This window comes from Bicyclus anynana, chromosome 11 (assembly GCF_947172395.1).
Source record: "Bicyclus anynana chromosome 11, ilBicAnyn1.1, whole genome shotgun sequence".
NCBI classification, from domain to species: Eukaryota; Metazoa; Arthropoda; class Insecta; order Lepidoptera; family Nymphalidae; genus Bicyclus; species Bicyclus anynana.
This window is the reverse complement of record NC_069093.1, coordinates 977,162-1,003,701: the sequence shown is the minus strand read 5'-3', so window position 1 is coordinate 1,003,701 and position 26,540 is coordinate 977,162. Positions and strand designations below refer to the sequence as shown.

The window sequence follows — 26,540 nt, the reverse complement described above, 5'->3', positions numbered from 1 at the left end:
TCAGTCGGGGTTTTAACATTGCCAGGCGCGTTCAAAAATATTTTGCAAAAAAATATAAAAAATGTATTTGAGGCAACTTGAAATTTTAATAGAGTATTATTTATAACTAAAAAATAAGACTCTCAAAAAGACAGATCATTTCGGTGGGACTTTTTACCTGCCAGGTGATCTAACAAATTTTGTATGGGTGCGAGTGCGAAGCGCTATAGACAAACTGTAGAGTGAGATAGAGCGTTTATCGGCAGCTGTCTGCGTTCTTGCTAGCTGCGTTACTATTGGCTCTGGCGAGGTCACGTGACTTACTACAGCCATACTACCATGTGATTTTTAGTTGGAATTTCGGAGTTGTTATTCTCAGTCGTATTCTAATATTTGTGCTACACGATTTATAAGTTAAATTATTTTAAAATGTCTAGTGGAAAATTAGTTTGTGTCATTTGCAAAAAAGACGATGATAAAGTGATTGCGTTTGTAGAGAAAACTTTAAAAAAAAGTCACGAAGTATTAGAGATCCGTAAACATCATGGATTAAAATATAATAATATTGTTTTGCCAGTGATTCCTAACCTTACAGACGGTTATCATACAAATTGGATGCAATATCATACAAATTGCACTGGGAACTCTAAAAGGTACATCAATGTAACAAAATTATACATGGAATTAGGGCCATCTTTATGTGCAAGTTTACCTGGTTTTCATGCATTAACAGGATGCGATTATAATCCATCATTTTTCCAAAAAGGAAAAATAAGGCCATATAAAATATTGATAAAAAATCAAAATTATCAAAAAGCTTTAACAGATCTTGGAGTTGCACATATTACCGGGTCACGTGAAGAAATTTTGCCAATTTTGGAAGCATTTATTTGTGAAATTTATGGATATAAAAATATATCAAATATAAATGCAGCACGGTTTCAAAAATTTTGTGTAACTTACAAAGCTAACACTGAAGATGAACCTTTCAAAAAAACTTTAAAAAATTGTGATCCCTCTACTTTACCTCCGTGCAAAGCTGAATTACAACAACATCTTTTAAGAACGCAATATATAACGAGTATTTGGCGAAATGCATATTTGCGATTCCCCAGCAGTTTGACACCGAATAGAAACGGATGGACACTTCATGAGGATACGCTACATTTCCACTGGTTCGACGGAGATTGTATGCCGCAATCAGTATTCGACGCTATTGTTCATGAAAACAATAAACAAAATAATATTGGAAATGATACTACAGGTGCGTATACATAGTTTTTTTTTTTAACTGCTGTATTTTAATTACTATGATTTATTTAATCAATCCATATATATTACTTTTCGCAGATAATTCAGGGGTATCCGAATTAGACACAGATGAATCTGAAGTTGATTCTGATAGCTCTGATGAAGGAGCATCTACAGAAGAAGAATGACAATTTCTTTCTGATATGACAGGGAATTAATTACATTGATATTTGTATACTCATAATAATTCTGCAGCTGTATTATTAGTATATAATTTTTCTATTTCAATAAATCTGATTTTGTAATTTTATATTTTTGTAATCATTACTTTATAAGATCACCTGGCAGGTAAAAAGTCCCACCGAAATGATCTGTCTTTTTGAGAGTCTTATTTTTTAGTTATAAATAATACTCTATTAAAATTTCAAGTTGCCTCAAATACATTTTTTATATTTTTTTGCAAAATATTTTTGAACGCGCCTGGCAATGTTAAAACCCCGACTGAATCGTCTGGCTTATTTTTTTTTATATTCTATAAATATTAAACTACAACATATAAAAATTGCAAATTGCCTCAAGTATATTTTTGGATAAAAAAAAAAAATATTTTTAAAAATTTGGGGGTTGATTTAGCCCCGCTACTCACCAGCCAGGTCTGCAGTTTCGTATTGGGATATAATAGGAGAGGTACAGGACAAGTTTTCAGCTTGCCTCAAATACCTACCCAAAAATTCTTGCCAGCTCTCCTACTATTAAACAAAACACATCAAAACAAAAACTGGTTATTAATATAATAAACGCCATAACGCTATCTGCTTAATGTACATTAACGTGCTAATATTCACGAATAGCTTCGTTAGTCATCGACCTCAATAAATACTGGCACAAAGTTCTACGTATCGTGCGATAATGCCGAAATAAGGTGTTTTGCGTACGTACACCGTGCAAGAAACGTGTTAGCAATGCTTCCCCGTAATTAATTTGTTTTCTCATCTACGAGTAGGTCGCTGCCTCGTTGATCCTATACTTAACCTTTATAATATAGCTTTTTTGACGGCCTCCGTGGCACAGTGGTATGCGCGGTGGATTTACAAGACGGAGGTCCTCGGTTCAATCACCGGCTGAGCCGAGTGAGGTTTTCTTAGTTGGTCCAGGTCTGGCTGGTAGGAGGCTTCGGATGTGGCCAGTTACCACCCTACCGACAAAGACGTACCGTACGATGTTGTGTAGAAACCGAAAGATTTCACCCTAATCCTAACAAGTTAGCCCGCTTCTATCTTAGATTGCATCATCACTTACCATCAGGTGAGATCGTAAGGGCTAACTTAGGTTCAAATTTGGCCCAGGGCATGCACCTCCAACTTTTGTGCTATGTGCATTTTAAGAAATTAAACATCAAATTTCTCAAACGATGAAGGAAAAATATTGTGAGGAAAACTGCACACCTGAGAATGTTTAATTGGCTTTAAAAAAAGTAAGAGGTTTCTTAATTCGACCGTATATATTTTCTTAGTTCTCTACGTGTGTGAAGTCTATAAATCCGCATTGGGCCAGCTAGGTGGACTTTTAACCTAACCCTTCTTTATTCTCAATATGAGAGGGAACTATTGCTAAACAGTGAGCTGAATATATGTACCCATATTCGGCTTATAATGGTAATGATGATGATGATCCAGTTTGGCTATCTATTGGTTTAATCACCCAATCTACTACTACAACTACTGAGGGTAGTAGTAGTTGATTAGTTAGAGTAAATTATAGATGTAAAAATGCACTGCCTTCATTGAGGACTCATTACGAACCTGTATTGTAGAAAATTTTTTTCATTATGCAGGTTGTTTGTATAATGCCTACCCTAGCCAAAAACCTTATGCACACCTCTGCTTGCCCTACTATAAAAAATGCTGTAATGGTATTTTCCAATAACTTCAAACCCGACCTAGAATTCGACCCAAAACAAGCTGTTGAAATTATTCGCATTCGCGTCGAGAAAAACAACATTTATGACTAGTATTCAAGTATGAATTATTCCTGTTTAGGTTCTTTGTAACACAAACCTCAATTTGGACTCGTTCCAAAGGACCTGCCGAGGTTAATAGGCAATAGACATGGAGACGTTGCGGAGGCTCGAGACAAAGACATACGTAATACTGTCGTAGCCAAGGCCGCTTCGGTAATTTCTTTGTAATGATACCACAGCTAAACGTAATCGATCGTTGCGTTGGAGGTCTTTGTTTTATTTAATAGTAATAAAAATCTAAAAGCTATACCTACCTACTAAAGGATGGCACAAGCAAATGATGACTTAATCTAAGTGACAAACCGACTCCTAGATTATACGATTTAATGACTGGATACGTTAAATGACTGGTTACCGACGGCTTAAATTGCTCTCCGAGACATACACATAGGTGTAATCATAGCACGACTCAACTGCTGCTAATGATTAGAACTTATTAATTCGAACCCAGGACCTCTGAATCCATAGCGTAACCACTGGACCAACGAGGCAGTACGAGAAGTGTCGTTTTCATAAAAGGATCTTAGCAATGTAGTGGGTATCACATGATCCAAGCCGATAAGTAGTATAAATTAGTTAAACTTTCCATCTCGAATGATTTGAGTTGGTAAGAATATTTTAGTTTTGGCCGATTGTTTATTGTGCGAAGACGAGTGAATGACCTCCAGAAGTCGGTAACAAGGGTTACCAAAAATAGTTGTATATGTTGTGAATAATGCAAGGAAAATCGGTGAAAAGAAATATGCCAACAACCAAAAAACAATACTAATATCGATCCAGAAAATTATTGTAAAATCTTTTTTTTTTTATTCTTTACAAGTTAGCCCTTGACTTCAATCTCACCTGATGGTAAGTGATGATGCAGTCTAAGGTGGAAGTGGGCTAACTTGTTAGGAGGAGGATGAAAGTCCACGCTCCTTTCGGTTTCTACAGGACATCGTACCGGAACGCTAAATCGCTAGGCGATACGACTTTGTCGGTAGGGTGGTAACTAGCCACGGCCGAAGCCTCCCACCAGCCAGACTTGGACCAATTAAGAAAACCTCAATCGGCCCAGCCGGTGATCGAATCCAGGACCTCCGTCATGTAAATCCACCGCGCATACCACTGCGCCACGGAGGCCGTCAAAAACTGTATATCATAAAAGGTCAAGGTTATTGTTTCTTACAGATCTATCAAAACACAGCTCAAACCATTGACCGGATTGAGCTGAAATACAGGCAGATACTTATAATGACGTGGAAAAAAAGCAATCGAAAATTCACCACAAACCGGTGTTTCCGCAATCCTGAATAATCATTATTAGCCAATTTCAACGACCCACTACAGAGCCAGGCCTGTCTCCAAACAAAAGAGAAGATATAGAGCTTAAGTCCACCACGCTGCTAAAATGCAGGTTAGCAGGCTGCATCCCAAATACATGCAAAAAAAGCATCGTTCATCAGCTCATAGAGAAAAAATAAGCAATATTTTTAAAGGTGTTTTACTTTTACTACCCATTTAAAATTACCCATACATTAGGTCGAAAATGGTTAATATTAAATATTCTATGTCGCCAACTACCAAGTCGTCAGCTGTCAGCTGTACTAGGTCATCAACCAGGTATGTGGGTCAAATTGTCGCAATCGCATGAATCATAACGTTTACATTAAATGTGTGTTTTAATTACAAGTTTATATAAAGATTATCTCAGCATGATCACGTTTTCTCAATTCGACTTTTGGTATGTTTTAAATGTGTATTTGTGTGACATCTAATCATCTTCTATTTTTTTTCAAGTTAACGCAATAAGATCATTTTTACTAAGGTTTTTCACTTAGCGAGTGTAAAACCGTCGCCAATAACAGAGCAAAATTACAAAAACTTTCAGGACGAAACCGGGAATACAGAAGAAAGAAATACTTGGCGATGAAAATTAAATAACTATGAGACTATTACTTCCCAGGACGAGCTCTATCTTAACGCATCGCATCAAACGGATTTTTAATTTTACAGTAGATAAAATCCGTTCGATGCGGATCAGTGGACGCATCTTGTATGACTTTCTATACAAAGAATACTAAAATCCATTTGATGCGATGCGACCGATGCGTATAATGCGGATTCGTGGACGCCATTAAGGTAAAGCTAGAGTCTGTTATAAAGGTCTAGCTTAAAGTGATGCTATAATTAATAAGTATGTCTTTTTACTAAGCCAAGGCTTTACCTATAAGTTAAGTGAAACTAAGACAAGGCTGACAAGGCCTTCTTTTGATATGATGCATAAAAAATATTCTTATAGAAAAGTAGATTAAGTTTTTTAGGAACATTTTTTTTTCGTTAAATTTAGTTCTGGTTCTAGGACCCAATGAAGAGCCGTGATAGCCCAGTGGAAATGACCTCTGCCTCCGATTCCGGAGGGTGTGGGTTCGAATCCGGTCCGGGGCATGCACCTCCAACTTTTCAGTTGTGTGCATTTTAAGAAATTGAATATCACGTGTCTCAAACGGTGAAGGAAAACATCGTCAGGAAAACCTACATACCAGAGAATTATCTTAATTATAGTGAAGTCTGCCAATCCGCATTGGGCCAGCGTGGTGGACTATTGGCCTAACCCCTCTCATTCTGAGAGGAGACTCGAGCTCAGCAGTGAGCCGAATATGGGTTGATGACGAATAGGACCCAATTGAGTATTATATCCTGAGATCTTTGTCAGTTACCAACCCTGAACGCCTCCGGTCGTCGACCCCGCTGTTGCTGCTTATTTGCATTAAACAATGCCCTCATCCACGCGAAAACAATATTCCGAATAAAAAATATTTTCAGAGACAATAACTCTCAACATCGCTTTTGATCCCTTCTTGCTAAGAATTTTCAAAAACTAAAAACAAAAGATTTGTAATATGTTTTATACGTTATATTAGGCTACTGGGTATTTTTATGTTATATGAAGCAGGATCACCCTTGGAGAAGCAGCCTACGGTGGAACACGATTGCCTAGAAAGTGCTCATTCACTCTTGCCTTGAAGATATCCTCACTATAGGCATTTTTATTCATAATATATTTCATGTTTCTTTTATATTCCATGTCCTCCCTGATGCATGTGTAGTGTGTACAGTGTTGCTGACGCATATGGTAGCAGTTTGACAGGCGTAGGGCAACGCATTGTCAGTAATATATTGCTGTGAACCATATTGCTTTATTTCCTCTTATTCTGATAGTGTAAGTGCCACCTTAAATGCGAGGCGAGGCGAGCACAGAAGAATCGTATGATGGGGCCCGAAGGAATTGGAAAGTAGTGATGGGCGGAACGACTCTCTAAAGCTAGGACTATCTAGTCTCCTTTGAGACTAGGACTGTAAAACTATTATTCTGTTACAGCAATTCCATTACACTCTCATAAGATCCTTGTTCCATCTACTGTTATGTACATTAAGAAACGCGGATAGGCGTTTAAAAAGGTTTTCGAAGCGGCCAAAATTTAAAAAAACATTAAGGACACAATCGTTATTGTGTTTGTTCGTAAAAACCGGCCGATGAGACCGTTATTATGAGTCACGGCTGCGCGAATGTCGGAGCGAAGGCAGTCGAGGCACACGCGGTGGGCTCCACCAAATCATTACGATACGAACACATTGAATGACGCTTACGTCAATTGATAGGCATTCTAGCGTAGACAGAGAAGTGTCTAGACGAATAGTAAGCATCAATCGCATTCCCTCAAATAATTACTTATTAAAAACTAGCATATAGTAAACTGTAACCTGACTACGGAAAATATCAATTCTTGTTTCTGATTGTATAAATACCGTAGGCTCTTTGATGGGACCTCAGCGGCATCACCAGGGGAAAAAGGCCAACATCACGCGGTTTTCCCAAGCGGTCACACATCCAAGTACTGACCGCACCCGATGTTGCTTAACTTCGGTGATCGGACGAGAACCGGTGTATTCAACATGGTATGGACGTTGACAATAAAATCAAAATGTAGTTTAAGTAACCTTGGCAATAGTAACCAGCCAGAGTAAAATAAGTCTGGAGTGTTACTGTGTTCTGCTTATCCTCTTACTAACGATTACAACGAAGGAGACCTGGCCTGTGGGGGTCTTTAAAATAGGCTGATAGTGATGATTACAATATCTCCGTAGATAGGCGGATATGTGTATTTTACTGTCAGTCTACCCAGAGATCTATCTGGACATCTCTACGCAACCGACAAGCCTATAAGCGGATTCAATTCAGAGTTTCGACCCCATCCGATAAGAAGCTGGCGCCATTTCAATAATTCAATTGTAATATTCCTGCTACCCACCGCGGAGCTCCTGCCACTGCCGTACTAATAGGGTTGTCGCTTGTCACAACACGAATTACGTTCTTTTTTTTTAAATTAAATTTTATAGCTATTACTTTTTGTAAGAAGTCGAATTAACAATCAACAATTTAACAACAAAGATATATGTCAGAAATTCCTTTAGTCAATTGAAAAATCATAAGGATTTTGTTTTTTCATACACGATTCTTTCTAATAGTTGTTTAAAATCTCACTGGCTTGGCACCGGCTTCAAATTGATTGATGAAATCAGAAAAATACTTTACGCTTTTTAATTTAGTGGATAGGTACGGTACATATTTCTGTTTTTGAAGTAGTTTGAATTTTTTTTAATTTTTCACGAATTCGGTTTTTTTCAATTTAAAAATATAAAAAACCATGATCTGTTTTAATAGTACTTCAAATTTTCCATTGTTCCACCCTTTTCTTTATATAGATGATATCTTTAACATTCTTCTGTACCATTGCCTACATTTCAAACATTTATAACTTGTGAATTTAAAACAATTACCTAGTAAATGAACATTGGCAGCCCTACGAAATAGAAACTAAACAGCCTAACGTAGAGTATTAAAACTGGAAACCAGTCAATAACAGACAACCTTCAATACTATTGGCAAGATCAGCCATTATTGTAGTTAAGTGCCGACGGAATTAATTGAATCTCATTTAGATGCCATTTCGAATTAGCATTATCGATTTGACTGAGCTATAAAATATGTAGGCTCACGTACTAGAATACTTTATACTTCTTCTGTTCTAGAAGGACAGTTTGCATTTAGATGTATTAGTAAATTGATAACACTAACGCCTCAAGCCAACTAATCAATTGCATCACAACTAATGATAATACCGTATTACAATTACCCTGCCATCTTCAAAACAAGAAAGAACAGGCATCTTCTAGATAAGCGTGCTCCAAGTTAGACTACATTAATGCTTTCCATCACGCTTAATTGTAGTCAAGCTCAAGACTATCACACTAATATTATAAAGGCGAAAATTAGTGTGTAAGTGTATAAGTGTGAAAGTGTGTAAGTATGTTTATTCCTCTTTTGCGCTGCGGCTACTGAAGCGATTTGGCTAAAATTTGGAATGGAAATAGATTTTACTCTGGATTAACACATAGGCTACTTTTCATCCCGGAAAAATCCATGGTTCCCGCGGGATTTTTGAAAAACTGAATTCCACGCGGACGAAGTCGCGGGCGTCCGCTAGTATTTCATAAACAAAAAAAAAAGATTCGGCGGCCGTAGGTCTGGGGCATGTACCTCCAACTTTTCAGTTGTGTGCATTATAAGAAATTAAATATCACGTGCCTCAAACGGTAACGGAAAAATATTGTGTGTCTACCAATCCGCATAGGACCAGCGTGGAGGACTATTAGTCTAACCCCTCTCATTCTGAGAGGAGTCTCGTGCTCGACAGTGAGCCGAATATGGGTCGTCAGTCGACCTATTTATTGCAGTTTACGCTAGAAATTGGTACGGCAACACACAATAGTGCGAAAGGCGGCGATGATACAGGACCTTTCGGATTTCGGTTAACCTTTGAGTTATTGATTCTATACAAGACCTAATTGTTAGTTCACACTCGTTTCTATACACACAGAAATAAACTATTATTCAACATCAATCATACAGAGCCCAATTGTTACAAGGAAAACATTCGACGAAGGTACCACGACACTGCCAATGGAATTTGACCTGAATTACGAAAGCAGTAGTGACAATAATTGCTCGATGAGTCGTAATCAGCGCCACCCAATATTCCGTTACGACTAATTACTATATACAGACATGTTATTCAATTAGTGTTAGATAAGGGAATGATCACGGGTCAGTGACCTTCGGACGACCTTTTCGTGCATATTATTTGTATAGAGTTGATAACGATCCTTGAGCAATTATAATTAGTTAGCAATTGCAATGGCACAACCAACTAATGGAATTACTAAAAGAAATAATATTTTAAAACTCTCTAGAAATTCTCGGTAGTTGATTGACTATGTACCTCCGAGAGCACACCAGACCTTCAGTTCTGGGCCAAAACTCTTCCCGATTGGATTGAAAAAAAGAAAAAATGTAACCAATACCAATACAGCCCATCAATAAAATTTATTCGCGGCCCAACATCCGGTACCGAAACTGCCATATTGTCACACACACTGTATACTCGTACGTGCGCGAGCGACGACCTTCGCTCTGTGAGGGCGTCCCGTAGTGGGGAGGGGGGCACGGGGTCGAACTGGTCGAAGAACCGGTCAAGATTGAGCCGACAGGATTCCGACGGGGCTCACCGAAATGATAAGACGTACCACTCACGAATACGCTGGAGTGTGTTATCTGTACCCTGTACCGTTACTTTTTAAAACCTTTTATGAACCACTAAAGGGGGTCTACGGAGTGTTACGTTAGCCTTAGTGATTTCTGATCACACGGTCCTGGGTCGAGCTGTGAAACACAGAGTTTTCTTTATTCGCCAATCGAAAAGAACGAGCCTCCGATACAACAGGATTTGTATCAGGCCAGGATGGGATTCGGTTTTTCCGGAAAATAGTAAAATAAATCAATCAATCATCACTGTTCATGATAGTTTTCTGCAAAGTAACAAGTGTTTCTATTTAGATTTTCTGTGTGTATTTACTAGTAGGCTTCTTCTTTCTTATTGGGACTGCAGCAGCGTTTCCTGCGGTTTGGGCAAGGAACACATAAAAGTATGATTACTTTACTTTTAAGGCAAACGCGTGTCATTTTTTATTGTAAAATTTCTGAGGAGTGATTGTCATAATTAATCAATAAGGAAGAAAGAAAATAGGGAAATAAAATAAACGTCAAATTTATCTAACAAAAGGCAGCTTTAGCGAGTCCTAGGTAATTGCTACAAGGAACTCCAAATCATTAAAACAACAGGCACGCCCAAAGACGTCCTTGACGTGCCAAGTTACAACTCCACCTAGATCATAATCGCCACTAATCCTAAAGCCTTATTCCTAAACCTTAAGGTCTATAATATTTTATGGAAAGTTACTCGTGTCACTTAAAGGTGTAACTATAAACCTCAATCTGATATTGTGAAATAAATATGGTGTCTTAAATTTAATTGGTCAGGACATTAAAATATAAAAACATAAATATAAAGTAAACCCATCCCCGACTTGTTACATTACTCGGAAGTTGCTTCCAACCACACGGAGCTTCAGGACAGATCTTAATAATGCCAAAAATCCAAAGTATTATAACGTAAGGTAAGGTAACTGTCTCAAACGAGACTTTCTTAGACTTTCCTCTAGTCCTTGAGCGCAACTTTGGCTGAGCTTCTGTGCTCGCCCAATTCCCTCAGTAACGCTGCTACTGACCCATTAATGAAAATACGGTAAATACACAATCAAGCCTTCTTTGCGTGGGGAAATACTCATGGATAAGGTATGTATATATCCCCTCACCATGGAGAGGCAAGAAGGTTTATGTCAGTCTTCAATCTACTAAAACCCCACGGTGTTCTAACGTGGGTCAGTCACCTAATGAATGAGCCACGAAAATGTTTCGTAAGCCACCGCAGAAAGCATATTCACAATCAAGTGTCAATACGCAAACAGAAAATCCCACTTAAATTGCATTAAATGTAAAAAATCCGTTTTACGATTTCAGCATCGCTCTGGAAAAGTATTACTGTAGTCGCTGTAAGTAGTCACTAAAAAGTACATAACCGTGTAAACGTAGCACTTAAAATGTATGCCATCTTAGCAATCGGGTTATCCTAAAAGGTGTTGTGTGGCATTTTTGTAAGAGTTTCACAATTACGAGTAAGTTTAAGGTAAACTGGCTTTAAGCATTAAAGTGAGCGTTACAAAATGTCTTTTGCGTTAAATGCTTGACCTGTGCATCACATGTCCTTACTAACAGATGTCCATCGTTTACTAACTTGTTGAATTCCTAAGAACACCTATTCTCATAATCGTCTTCTAGTACCCTCTATAAAGTTATGTTTGGCTGGAAAACTTTTACTTGACTGTAAGTAATGATAATTATGTACAACTACTAATGTGTTTTAAATATTAGGATCTTCTATTTGGACAGTTCCATTAGGAGAGTGCTTCAGCTTAATACGAAAGTACTTTCTGCAATGAGGAGAGAACAAAGAGCACAGACAAATAAGACGTCGAAAAAAATAAAAAGAATAAGCGGTACTAATAAATCTATACTAATATTATAAAGAGGACAAATTTGATTGTTTGTTTGCATTGACGAGGCTCCGAAACTATTTAACCGATTTAAAAAATTCTGTCACTGTTGGGAAGCTACACTATACCCGGGTGCTATGTTTTATTCCTATAATTATGGGTACGGCAAACCGCGAGACGTCTGCTAGTACATTATAAAACAAGCAAATATTTAACCAAACAATAAGCAAACTTCAGCGTACATAAGATATTGTAGGGGTCCAAAAAACTAATGTAACACGTTAATGATGGCATTGTGTTCGTTCAAGAGAGAGCTTGACCCGTAAATGCGCTTACGTCATACCCTTTTTAAGCTGACGGTGGAAAAAAATGAAAACAAAGAACAAAAAAGGCCGGACAAGACAAGTCAACCTCCGACCCGTTCCGTATCACTTGGCCGGACGACAATGACCGGCTGACGATACCCCATAGAGGACGATAATGGAAAACAAAAAGCGTCAACTCCTACTAATCTATGAAGGGGAAATGGTTTTATACCAATAGCAATTAATCATAAATAGAGTTAAAATGAAATTTATGTAAACCATTTTTTGTGAAAATGTTGCAAATGGAATTAAAAAAACGACAATTGCACGAAATTACAGACTCTTTATCGTCGGTCTAGATGTGATACCTAACAATTTTTGGTAAAAATTAATTTTGATGCAGAAAGCTTCAAACAGTTTTTCCGGTGGTAGCCCGTAAATATCTTGTAGTACGTACATTAAAAACGTTTTTGGTCGCATAAAACGACTTTTAGTGATACCTAAAAGATGTTTATTGTCTCTTGTCTCTTTTATCAGCTTGCACTTACGGGCTATCACATCTAGACCGACGATATGTAATTAAAGACATACTATTTTTACAATTTGAGATTTCATTTTTTGTCATCTGATGCATAGATTATCTAAATGTCTGAATTGTTATAAATAATAAAACTTAAAACTTACAGACTTACAAATTACACCCATTTCCAGTAAAATTAAGGCGGCAATGTTGTGTTTTACAGCTACTTACCTGAAAAACAAAATTATAATATTAAATACAGTGTTAATATTTCCCTTCCAAATGGTACACCAGAATTCAAGTGCGCTTAAAGAGGTCGGTGAGGCCATTATCACCAACACCTTGACAATAATCATTACTGATAAGAGTTCGTTCACCAACCCGCATTACAACAGGTATGGTTTTCTATAAAGCTTAAGTGTAAGGTACAATTTCAATTATATCCTATTCTTGATTATAACAGTTATACCAGAGATAATTTTTCTGTGCAGTACTTATTCTAGGATAACTTCGTTTACTTTCATTATCTCAAAGTAAACGTTATTTGAAATTCATAGTTTAATAATATTTACCATTGTCAAAAACTTCAAAAAACATTTTCTCATCTCTACGAGTAGTAAAGCTTCAATAACAAGCTTTATTATTTTTACAGTATTTGCTTTTACTAAATTATTACGATGCGTGCTCCATAGTAAATGTATGTATATTCAACTTAAAAGCATTCCAATTTCGAATTAAACCGAACTTGGACTTTCACACAAACTTTCTACTCTTGTTTTCTCCCTAAAAAATATAATTTCCAAAATTCCTTCTCCAGTTAACTGCTAGTTAGTAACTCGTATGTTGACTGTGTACCCATGAAAGAATTTTTCGTTACTTGTCTTTTGATTTACTATTCAAGATATTGCGGATTTCTTTACAACACTTGTCAATGTTTAGATTTAAGTGGAGCTAAATATTTTTACTGGTTTAGCTTTTAATTTATTTTCTCGTGTTTGTCTTGTCTTCTTATATGATCAAATCTACAATTAACATCCATTAGCCAAGAAGCCTTTTTAAAATTCTAAGCGGGTGCTATTAATTTAGCCTTTGTTCTCGGAACTTACGCCGATCACATAAGAAATGTCCGTATTAGCATGTTTGCGGACGCGCCGGCTATTCTCGGTCTAACACGAAGGTCGTTTGGATCACGCAGTTTCTATATTGTTTTATGTTCTATACATGATTCCTACATGTTCACGCATAAAGTTTAGTTAGGTACTACAAACCGATTTGCCTTAACCTCTGCCTTGCGCGAATGAGTTCCTCGCACACACTCGTTATCATAATTCTGTCATTAAAAAAAATGGACTTGAAAATACCATTTCCAATGTATTAATATCCTTAATATTAAACTAGAAACTAATAGCGTTTTTATAACTAAAAACAAAAAACAGCCACTTCTCAAAATAAATGTTTTTTTAGATAGTGTTCTGTAATGGCAAGGCATCATGCCGCGCACATTTGTACCTTCACTGTCTAATTTTATGAGCACATTTAAAACCTTACAACCGTTTACAATATATGAATATTAATTTAGTAGCGGTAGAGATTTCTCACTCACTAAAACATAATAAATCTTCAGCTAACTATAGATCTGGAATTAGATAGCGATGTGATGATAGTGATAATGCGTGATGGTAACGAACAAAAATTCTAAGCACCGTGTGCCCGCGCCACAATGCTGGGAACGAGATCAATGCACATAACAACGTAACGTGTGATGTCATATCACCATAACTATTGTAAATTATAAATGGGAAGCGACGAGTGTATCGATGTCTTGCACGCGACGATTAACTGTGATACGTTGTTTTTTTCATATTATTGAAGAAGAGTCTACGGTAGCCAAACATCATCATCATTAGCAACCCATTTTCAGCTAACTGTTAAGCACGAGTCTTCTCGCAGAATGAGAAGGGTTAGGCCAATAATCAACCACGCTTGCCTAATACGGATTGGCAGACTTCACACACGTAAAGTATTCAGAAAACTCTCAGGTATGTCGGTGTCCTCACGATGTTGTTCCTTCACTGTTTGAGACATACATACATAGGCTGAAAGTTCGTCAGCTCATACTCCAACGATAGGTACTTAAGTACCTACAACAATGAAGTAGTTTGGATCGTGTTGGCTTTGGTAGATAGGAGATTTCAAGGGTTTTCTACGGAATAACATGAGAAATCTTCAGTTCCTAGATCCTTACCTTCGAGACAACCCTTCATTAGAGACCCCTAAAGGTTAAACATTAACGGTATCAAAGGGTTGCCGCAAAGCTAAGTGAATGGCGACTGGAGACATGGATTTCTCAAATATCGCAGACTCTACCTCCCATCTGCTTTTTAAACAAACTACGAGTAGCAAAACTTAAGGACGATATAATATGCTGTTTAGAGACACGATTGCAGAGGCGTCAAGACTGATAAAGTTAGGCCACAATACTATTCCCAAACAGCCCTTGTGGTCCTAGTCTCACAGAAGACTTGGAAATATCTTCGCATTTCATACCCGCCAAGAACAAGGGTATGTTTCTAAATCTGGTTTGGAACTGAGCATTCGTGGTGCAGAAACAGACTGCTATAGAGAATTTCTCATATTCCTTAACCTGAACCAGGACCACTTGATTCCAGGGTCCATAGGTTAACCACTGGTCTGGAATGAAAGAGTAAAAACAGACTCTCAATAAATCGAGACACTCGATTTATGTATTAAGATACATACGCTATATATGGGATACTCTGCCAAATATAGCTAATTAAATTACAACCACAGATAATATCAGTGTGTCAATTAAACCGATAGATGATAAATTGCTGGAATGATTCAGATGTTTCCATCATTTCATAATTCATTCGCTTAAGGAGTGACATCTATAAAATTATTATAGAATTTTTTTCTAGCGTAATATAAATAAGCGTTTAATTTTCCATATCTTAATCAATATTTAAATTCCCATCCAACTAGTCAGGAAAAGATTGTGTTAGGAGTGGGTATGACAATAGTCCAATTGACGGGGATCAATACCATACTCGGGGCACTCGATGATACGAATCCGGCCGCTTTACCATTGACCTATTGGGGCTTTTTTGTAGGAAATATTCTTAGTCCAGTTATTATTGTATGTGTATTACTAATACTATGGTTATTTTTGTTTTACGCCACCTGCTGATGTCCTTAAGTTTTCCTAAACCGAAGGTTGCCTGAAGGAAATCGCTACTTAGCGATTAGGCCGCCTTTTGTATGCTGATCTTTTCCTAATTTGTTTTTTATTTCACTTGTTTTTGTCTTTGTGGTGTGCAAATAAAGTATATTTATCTTATCTTTATCTTATTATACATATACAAAAGCCGTGATAGCCCAGTGGATATGACCTCTGCCTCCAATTCCGGAGGGTGTGGGTTCGATCCGTTCCGGGGCATGCACCTCCAAAATTTCAGTTGTGTGCATTTTATAAGAAATTAAATATCACGTATCTCAGACGGTGAAGGAAAACATCGTGAGGAAACCTGCATACCAGAGAATTTTCGTAATTCTCTGCGTGTGTGAAGTCTGCCAATCCGCATTGGGCCAGCGTGGTGGACTATTGGCCTAATCCCTCTCATTCTGAGAGGAGACTCGAGCTCAGCAGTGAGCCGAATATGGGTTGGTAATGATGATGATGATGATGACATATACAAATTCTCAATAGGTAAACAATGTAAAGGACCTTAATTGTAGAGCTTATAAAGGGCAACAAAAAAGCAATAAGTCTAAATTTTCATATCTCATCGGAGAACCGAGTTATTGTAAAAAAAAACTGAATTCAACCCCTTTTTCAAGATGACGGAAAATGCAGGATATCTTGGACCTTTCTTAGCCGTTTTTTTTACTTAATGATACCAGTAATTAAGACCAAAATTGTATTATCATGCTATTATAAATTACGAGGGTAGATCGTAGTAATTAAGGATATTGTAGTACACGCTTACGCAGCATGTGCCGTTACATCAGAGTCCAGCGACCAGATGGTATCGAGCCGACCCACTTCGCGAAGGTCCGACCGGTGCCCTTTTAAGGCTCTGCAGGGTTACGCAACTTAGCGAACGTTTTTATTTTTATCGCAAACTATGTAATATCGTACAAACCCGTAGTGACGGCACATTTAACGTGTTACCTTGGTAATTTAATGCCAGTTTTTTTTTAATGTCATTGGCCTTATATTAGCATATCAGCAACATCGTTGGGTATGACCTAAGCAATTAATTGTTAGTTAGTTTTTACTTTATTTTGTTATTCTCCTCAATAAACCGACGAATACAAGAGGCAACGCTTTCTAAGCTTGATGAAAGCCTGTACTTAACTGTTGAATTTAAATTGTACTTTAAATTTTAAAGGTTGACCCTTCGTTTTTACATTTAGGGTTGGTAAGACCCATTAGAGTATACCGTTCGCTTACAGATTGTATCACGATTTCTTTAAAGAGAAAATGCTCTACAGGAATAAAGACATTCACAGTTGTACCGTCAGGGAGATCTGAAAATCCTGATGAGTTGTATTGTGCAAATACAATCACACATCAAACACACCCTGCTATATCGCAAGACTTATTTCCTCTTAGAAACATGAAAAAGATAAGCAAAGCGACATCGTTAAACACATAAAAGAGCATCTTGCATTTTTAAAGCCTATCAACCATATCATGACCTTATGTCCTGACCTTACAGTGGAATGATTGCCGAAAATTATTGCACTTTGCATACAAAACCAGAAAATCGCCAATCCCAAGTGACCCAATTGCATAACACGGCAAACTTTACAGAAAATCACAATGGCGCCAATCATTTATCTCTCGTAAGGTCGCCGACAAGATTTTTAAGCACCAAACGAGTTCCAAGCCGTGCTCGAACCAACAGCGGCTACAGACATCCTGACTTGCAACTCCCGACTTATGTTGGCAAATAATTTCTTTAAGTGGCTCTCGAATTGGAAGACTTGGCGTGGAAACATCTCTACGTACTTATATAACTTTACCAAATAAAATGATAACTGCATCTGCTAAATACTTTAGAGTTATTTAAAAAGTGAGACAGACTAGTAGAATATCAGACTAATAGAATATCAGAAAAGTAGCAGATTACGAAGATAAAAAGCAGAAGCGCGATTTTAAGCATAACGTGGTTATTAAATAATTATTTCAAAATTCTAAAATTTCAACAGCAAACTGTTTCTGTGTTAGATGGATTTAGCTCCCAAATCAGTAAAACATTTCAGAGTTTGTCGGTACGTCTGTAGATTCCCAAAAAGGCAAAGGTCTGAATGTGAATGCTGATTGCCGACCAAAGCCGTTTACAGTTAATCAATGCTGCACCATCTGTAACGCGGTTTCTTGGCTATCACCTGTACGCACTCACAAAATGCGGAGACCACCCACAGGATTATAGAGCTTAATATGATAAACGTTAAGTGTTATAATCGCTTGGTTTCTTAATGCAGTAGAACCGTTCCGGCCAGTTGTACAAGCAATCTGACATATGGCGGCTAAAACGTGACCATATATGGTGTGCGCATATGGGGGCGAGTCATGCTGATAGATTGTTTGACAAATTAAGCCATACACGGCATAATGGCGACTTTTTATAGGACAATGGTGTGATACCGTGACAAACGACGGCCGTTTGAATGTCCTATTCATAGTATCCCGTACATGTTTCACTTTTCAGAGGACTTTGAATCAAAAGCCTTTATGTTGGCACGAGCATGCAGTCCGTGGTATTACCTTGTGTTATTTTATTTTTCGATTCTCACAATGAGGAGATTACCAAGAAGTGCATGTATTTTCGTTTTACATGTGTGCATTAGGACTCTACCGTATACATCTCTACCAATGGCGTGCACAATGTTGTACTAAGGTAAGCTCTACGAGTATACTTATAAATTATATAAAATGGAAAATTCCTCATCCATTATCCAATACAGATTTGTAATTCGTCCTCAAGGTAAAGCAGTGCGTTTTTGCGTCTATGAATTGAAGCCTCTGAAAACTCAAGCCATTCCGAAAATGTCAGCATTTTTTCATTTAGACGAAACGAATTTACTTACTAACACAAAACTGTATTACTCATTCTAGCTAAATTATTTACCACCAGGTTTTATTATACAGTATAAAATCGTAAAACAGTAAAAAAATCCCGACACATTCACATTCAGAGAAATATAGTTGTAATATTTCTCTGAATGTAAAAATTATTACATTTTGTAGAAATCAATATCACTTAAAAACCGCAAAATTTCGGCTAACAATAATGTTCCGTTATTTAACAAGGCCTTGATGTCCAGCTTTCATCCTGTAGAAGCGTAGAGTATGAAGTGTTATTTACGGGACAACCTGTATATATTTTTTTACATATATATAATATAGATTACGTATACTTATATGGACAATCAGTAAGGAATGTCTGTTCGGTTCGGTATCACGCCATACATGCGGGTTTAGTATGTTACACAGTTGACCCAAAAACGCGTCAGCAAAGTAGTTAGTCTTGAAATTGTTCAGACATTTTTGCTGACACGCCTCTGGTCGTTGCATTGGCATGTTGCATAGCTGAGAATATTTTACGATCATTATTGGAACAAATATTAAATCACACTTATATTATAAAGGCGAAAGTTTGTGTTCAAGTGTGTGTGTAAATGTGTGTAAGTGTGGATGTTTGTTCCTCCATTACGCTGTGGCTACTGAAGAGATTTGGCTTAAATTTGGAGGGCATATAGATTTTACTCTAAATAGATAGACACATAGGATGGATAGGAAACAAATGGTTCCCGCGAGATATGTGAAAAACTGAATTCTAAGCGGACGAAGTCGCGAGCATCCGCTAGTAGTATATAATGCTTTTTAGCAGTTTTTTTTATTTAACGACAAGTTAGCCCTTGATTGCTATTTTAACAGAGGTTGGTGAAGATGTCGTTTATATTAAAAGCGGGCTTACTTGATAGAGATCAAAGTTTATTCTATACCCATATATCTGACTGTTTACACATGGTTAAAACAAATCGCTTGGCGGTACGTATTTCCGGAATCGAACTTCATTGTTGAGGGCTTGGGCTAGCTGAACCAGAGAAGTAGTCAAATAATTGCACTGCCCTTGAGCCTGTAGCCATGTAACACGTCAATTCTCTTTCTACAAACGCTAACGCTTCGAAAATTAAAAATTGAATGCGAATTTTTTTTAAAAGAATATTTGCCATATCTTTTAAACATGACCAATATTCCCAATCCCCTCCAACTAGTCGGGAAAGACTGTATTAGGAGTGGGTACGACACCCAACGGGGCGAGGATCGAACCACCACCCCTCGATGACACACTTTTTATACTCAGGAAGAAAGTCACCATACAGAGTCACAAAGAACTTCCATTGATTCGACTCCTTACAATGAATTACCTCATAGACCTACTTAATTAAAAAGACCAGTCATCGGACGCCGTATCAAACCATTTAATAATAATGATACACTGAGTGCTTGTATCTGGTTTCATACGTTCAATTAATTATAAAAACACAAGGAGCTGTATATTGGAGCTAAATTGTAATATAACAAGTCAATTAAGTAATATATCTATTATAACAGACATCTACAACCGCTTCGATAAGTTCAGTGGTTGGCCGATGATCTTAAAGGATATCGAAATCCTGCCGCTGCATTCTGTAGAGTTACAGTGTTGTGACATCGCTCATTTCCATGGTAACTTGATGCCAAATTGGCAAAAAATATTTTTGACATCCTATAAAAATAAAGTTCAAATTCTAATAAAAGTTGTCATAGGCGAATGTTACATCGACGAGTATAAAATAGTGGAATCACACCCCTGGACTCGAGTTCTGGGGAGTTCTGGGCCGCGCTATAAAATGATGAGATTTTCCTTCTTCTTAGAAATTTTCTGTCTGGGGTTAAGAAGTTGCTAATTTTACACCCCCGTGCCGCGACTACGTTAAACCGTCAATCCTGAATATTCACTAATTTGGTTTTATTAACAACCTATTAAAATAAACATCAAATCGACTGATAATTGTAATCTACCTACTGTCTGATATCCACGAAGGGTTGTCAGGATGATATTTGTCACATAAAATCTCAATTTCGTACATGTCAACTAACATACGTCAACTGCTGGTCATTGTCATTAACATCTGATAGCTATCGAAACAATATCAAATATTATCACCCGCCAACTCGCAATGCCGCAGCGTGGTGGGCCAAAACTACAATCCCTTCTACAAAACACACTCGCAAGTGAACACAAAATGTTACCGTACCGAGAACTCAAACAATATTAGCGTGGGTGTTGCGTACAAAAGTCGTGATCCTACAAAATACCAGTTGTGCAGAATCTGATCGACTGGCTCGTTGCCTCTCTCTTACGCGACAGCTCTAGACCGACAGCCTGACATAGCCAGACTTACCACATTTTAGGAAGGCAGAATGTGCGCCATATATGGCTCTTACATACACTCTTACACTCTGCCATAGACTATGGCCAACAACATAGGTAAGTACAGTATTCAACACTATAAGTAAGTACGGTAGCTTATTATAGAGTTTGAACTGTTGTGACTGTGGCAGGTAGCAGGTTTCTAGACTCCAGACCCTCAAATATCCAAGAGTAAGTTTTTTAGATATTATGAGGATTTGTGTATCTAGCCGGCAGAAATTCGTAGCAACCTTTCACTAGACTCCTTTGATGTTCTTATTTAAAAAAAAGAATCAACGGTGTTATTTGAAGGCTTGTCGCGTAGCTACTGGCGACTGGGGACATGGTTTCTCATATTATGCCAAGGTCAATATTTAAAAATATCGTTTTATATGTATACTAGCGGACGCCTGCTACTTCTTCCGCGTGGAAATCAATGTAAACTTTCGACCCCTATTTCACCACTTTAGGGGTTGAATATAAAAAATCTTGAATTACATTATATTACGTATTTTTTATGATTTATAAACAAAAAATTAAAACTGTAACTTTAATTTTTGCATATGTGAAGTATACGCGACAGACGGTAGGAGCACAGGCGGACAAACTTTCAGCCTCCCTAAAATGAGGTGTGTCTGGCTGTCTCAGGTTCTCGGTCCACTATGTTATGTATGTGCCAAATGTGGTCATCATAAAAACAGCTTATAAGGAGCTCGCCATATAATAAATGCGAATAATGGAACGGTAAAAAAGTGTGTTGTGATCATTAACGTTCTCGTCTGACAGAAATCATACATTTCAAGTTGATTGAGCAATACACTATGTCGACTGTTTTCAAAGACCCGAATTATGAAGCCATTGCTATATTAGTTATTATTTACCTTACGCCGCAAATTGACAAACTTATTTTTTGGGTTCCGTACGTCTAAAGGAAATAAACGGATAAATGCGAGTAGGACTCGCACATTGAAGCTTACGAATAAATTATGCTTCCTCATAAATCAAAAACATCATGAAAATAAGTTAAAGATCTGTTTAGGCTTGAGCTAATGAAGTCCTCATATAAGAACCCCACAAGACTCTCTATTCAACCGTTTACTTTTATACATTTTATTGTGATTATTAAATGACAAAAAAATGGTTACAAGGAAACTGATAATGTATATGAATGTTTTTAGATTATTTCCAAATGTTATGACTTCCACTGAACATTTTATAACGTTTACTTCAACAAAATGATATAACTTCCATTAAACATTGATATTTATATTTACCGTCTTCAACAAAATTGTGCGAGTAAAAGTTCATGAGCATTAATAACCTCAAGCTAAGTTAAACATCTTGGTGCCCAATGTAATCAGACAAAGGATGTGCATACATAACGAAACCTTGACGGTTTATTTAAATTGATGCGAACTTTATTGATCCTGTCGTTTTAAAATCCGTTTCGACCTTAATATATCGCGTATTTAACGGCCACAATAAAGTACAAGATATTGAGCAAGTGGTTATGGCTGGTCATAAGCTTTCGGTAATGCCGAAAGGGGAAGTAGAAGGTTTGCCGTCTAGACAACGTAAAACGGTGTGTAACCGTGATGCAATAGTGGCTCGGACACGTTTACTATGCACTCTATTTAATGGGAAAAGGCTAGTTTTTATACGTTTCTTTTTAACAACAATAATGTAAGAGCTAAAATGTTGAAAGAAAGGGTGGCAACTGGCCACGATCGATGCCCATCACCAGACTCTAAATTAACTCAAGCTGAGAATCCTACCCAGGACCTCTCTGTTGACTACCACACCATAAATAATTGTGGTCGTTAAAGTACTTTATTTCAAGAATAATTTACAAATTCAATTACAAAAGCAACTGTCTCTGAAAAGTGGAAATTCTTAAAGCAATTTGTACCATTATTAACAACAGAATTACTAAGAAGATAAACTACCAAGTCTTGACAATGCTACTGACTAATAGAAAGTTAATATAATAGGACTTCCAACAAGTCAAAGGACAAGAAACGGGACAACATAACAACTGTAACTCGTAACTCGGAAACCCAGAGCTAATACAGCTACTTTCAACGAAATGTCAAATAAATAATTCAAAAGCACTCCACAAAGTTACGAATGAAGTTTCAGAATGAATAGCTCCTCTTGGTAACTTGGTGAAATGGCGACTCCGGATGAGTTATTGACTATTGTGCTGATTTTGATGAAAGTAAATGAAAATAGTCGTGGAACGGAGAATTTTTGCGATGTCCCATAATACTGGTGTAGTTGGAGATACTTTTTCTACTTGTTTAGTACAGTTATTAATTGATTTATTATATTATCCACGGAAAAACTGACGACCGACTCCAATCGACAACGTCCGATAGAAATTTTTCGACGTACGTTTCTTTCTGAAACCGAAGCATCTTTAGAAGTTATTGACTCCAGGTTCAATGGGGAAGTCATAACGATTTTCCGATAAACATTACAATTAAGGTTTTGCTAGGTAATTGTAGCAGGGAAACAAAGGTCTAGAACCTCCTTATTCCAAATATAAGCCTCATAATACTTACATAAATTATTATTAAGTCTAAATTTCTATACTTCATGTTGCATTGTGGCATTCTAGCAACGGAAGACAATTTACTTCTGTGGCCTAATTACTTTTCAGTTACTTTTAAAGAATAAAGGACAATGCAGAGCGGAATAACTGCAGAGATAGAAAAAGCGGTTTTGTTAAATCGGGATGAGATCTCCAGTCGTGAAAGGAATGAAAAACGGATTTAATAAGATCCAGTCTGGATGAAATCCGCAAGTTTTTTACGTTAATTGTGAACGAAAAAGATACGAAGTTAGTTAGTTGCTGGGGGTTTCTTCATTATACGATCCGATATTAGAAAATACTATCGTACACCCGTGACTTCGTTGACGGAAACGTAATACAATTTTAACTAACAGAAAAATAGTGTTTCCGCTATTCTAAATTTTTGGAGTTCAGATAGACGACGTTTATAAAACACGGGCGTCAGTTAAACGAGATAATGGAAACGTTTAAACTGCAGATGGAAATAGCACCAATATAACCATGCGCCATGTAACCCAGCGACGTACTACAAGCGATTCATTCATTTACAATTCGGACACTCAAGATTGAACGTGATGGGGGATTAATGACCACAAATATTATTAGTACTCTCGTTTCCTGACAGTTACAAATTACACTGTCATGCAACTTGAACATGTACTGAAGTTTCGTGTAAAATGTTTCATATTTGGGATGACTTGAGAATGTAAAGTACATAATTAATTTTCATACTGATAAACAACAAACAACACAAAACAAAATATTTATTCATGACCATAGTGCTCAAACTTAGTGATGTGATATTCATGGCCAGTCAGACAAAACTATGAACGATGCAAAACAGGGTGGTAGGCTGTTTTCATTCCAAGACTTCGGTATGTCCGATAACCATGGCCGGCCGGCCGGCCCCCTGAAAATTGATGTACGAGTAGGCTTTATAAAATAAATAACATTAAGTAAGGTATATTAGTAAGTAGCAGGGAGAAGAAATGTTGGAAGACGAGACAATAAGACGGTGAGCTGGTGACATTACTCGCTAGCAGGAAGCGTATGGATGAATTCTGGCAAAGTCAGGGAGTTGTTGAAGAAGCCTTTATTTACCCTTATTACCTTTTACCTTTTTAAAGATATTCTATTCTATTCTATTCTTTTATTTAAAAAAAAAATATTATTAAAAGATACTAACCAATATTAGTTACTAACTTTACTTAAGATAATTCAAGAAAACATAAAAAAGTTTATGTGTATTTATTAATTTACATACTTACTAACTTGCTTTTTAATTATTTATTTACATACATTAGTATGTAACGTGATTTCTACCACTTGAAGAGTCACATGTCGGTGAAACATCTCCGTCAAATCTAAAACATGGCACACATTACATCAGCCATCTGAAAATAATTCAGATCTGGACTATACCAAACAAATAGTGTTGCGTAGGACATCCGCCATCGTCGATTGCATGACGAATCCTCTCAAAATAAATTGTATTTAAAAAAGCCGTTAACATCACATACCTATATTATATACATACGCGGACCATTTAGGAGTGCCTGAAATATTTATTTACTACCATGTACCTTTTTTTTCTTAGAGTCTTCTCTATTTGTTTTTGATCCGATTTGAAAAATTCTTTCAGTGTTAGATAGCCCATTTTTCGAGGAAGGCTATAGGCTATATGTTATACCTGTATATCCACGGGAACGGGAACCACGCGGGTGATACCGCGCGCTATAAAACAGCTAGTATATTGTATTAATTGATTGCATGTAGTAGTGTGACCTGGTTTCCATACACTACGTCTAGCCGCAAGTTTTCCTATGCATGTAATATTCAAAGGCGAGCTTGACGCATTGGCTCACCTGCACCGCACAGGCAGATCACCGCACTGCGGATAAAAGTACGGGATGCTGCGGAGATCGACTGCCAGAGGGGTGGCTAGATAAATTGTTTTCTTTGCTGGCTACTTAACTCCGGGAAAACTATTTTGCTTCATCGGAAATTGAACCAGATCTGTAACGCTTTGCGTATCGATGTTTTTGTCGACGGTGTTTTCAAATCTCTATATCTCTCTTTGGCTAGTCTGGTATCATGTTAGAAAGAGACATATATAGAGATAAATTCGAGTTTCACACTGTCAATTTATAAACACATCGGTACAGAATAGCGGTACTATGTTAAAATAAATAAATTAATCATTATGATACTTTGGATGCTGTATCAGAAAGAGCACTAGTAGTACTGACTTGTTCAGTCGAACATTCAATCGATTGTGCACATAGTTTTTAAATAAGGTAGGCACTCTACGGAGAAATTGTACATAATGGAAAATTTCTTCTTCAGTACAGATTCGTAATAAGTCCTTAGGATAGACAGTGTATTTGCACTTAAGCAGCACACAAGTTAAGTCAACAGTTTTCAAAACAATCAGAAAAGTTGAAAAGTCATCTTGCGAAGTAGGATTCTTTAGAATCTAAGTGATAAGATAAAAAATCTCTTATCAATACCAACTGAATGAAACATTGGCTACAAATACCAACGCCCTCTGAAGTACTAGCACGCAATACCCCACTAGTACAGTAAAAACTGTAAACCAAGCAAATAGGGAAAGGGGAGCGACTTGAAAACAATTTCTCAAGTGAAGTTAAAGAGGATACCTCCATTTCCCCTCGCTCCTCAACGGACCCATGCGTCATACGTATCCGTTAATACAAACAATCTATTCGCGTCTGAAACTTTCATTTGACCCCGTCTGCGCCCTGTCTACCCCCGCGAGGGTAGGCGGGGGTACTGACTAGACTGCAGAGGGTGCCAAGGGCTGACAACCTTTCCAGTTTTGACTACCTCTTTCGCGAAGGAAGGAACCTTTTATAGAATTTAGACAAGATTATTATTAACAAGGTAG

General features: G+C 37.2%; 1 protein-coding gene and 1 non-coding gene across 2 annotated transcripts in view; both read right to left on the bottom strand.

The window, feature by feature from the left end:
* The window catches only part of LOC112046562 (myosin heavy chain, non-muscle), a 97,983-nt gene that overhangs the window by 53,634 nt on the left and 17,809 nt on the right, over window positions 1-26,540 (bottom strand). The window lies entirely within an intron of this gene.
* On the bottom strand, window positions 7,085-7,203 carry LOC112046567 (5S ribosomal RNA). Its single transcript, XR_002886896.1, has one exon. It is a non-coding gene; the product is annotated as a 5S ribosomal RNA (ribosomal RNA).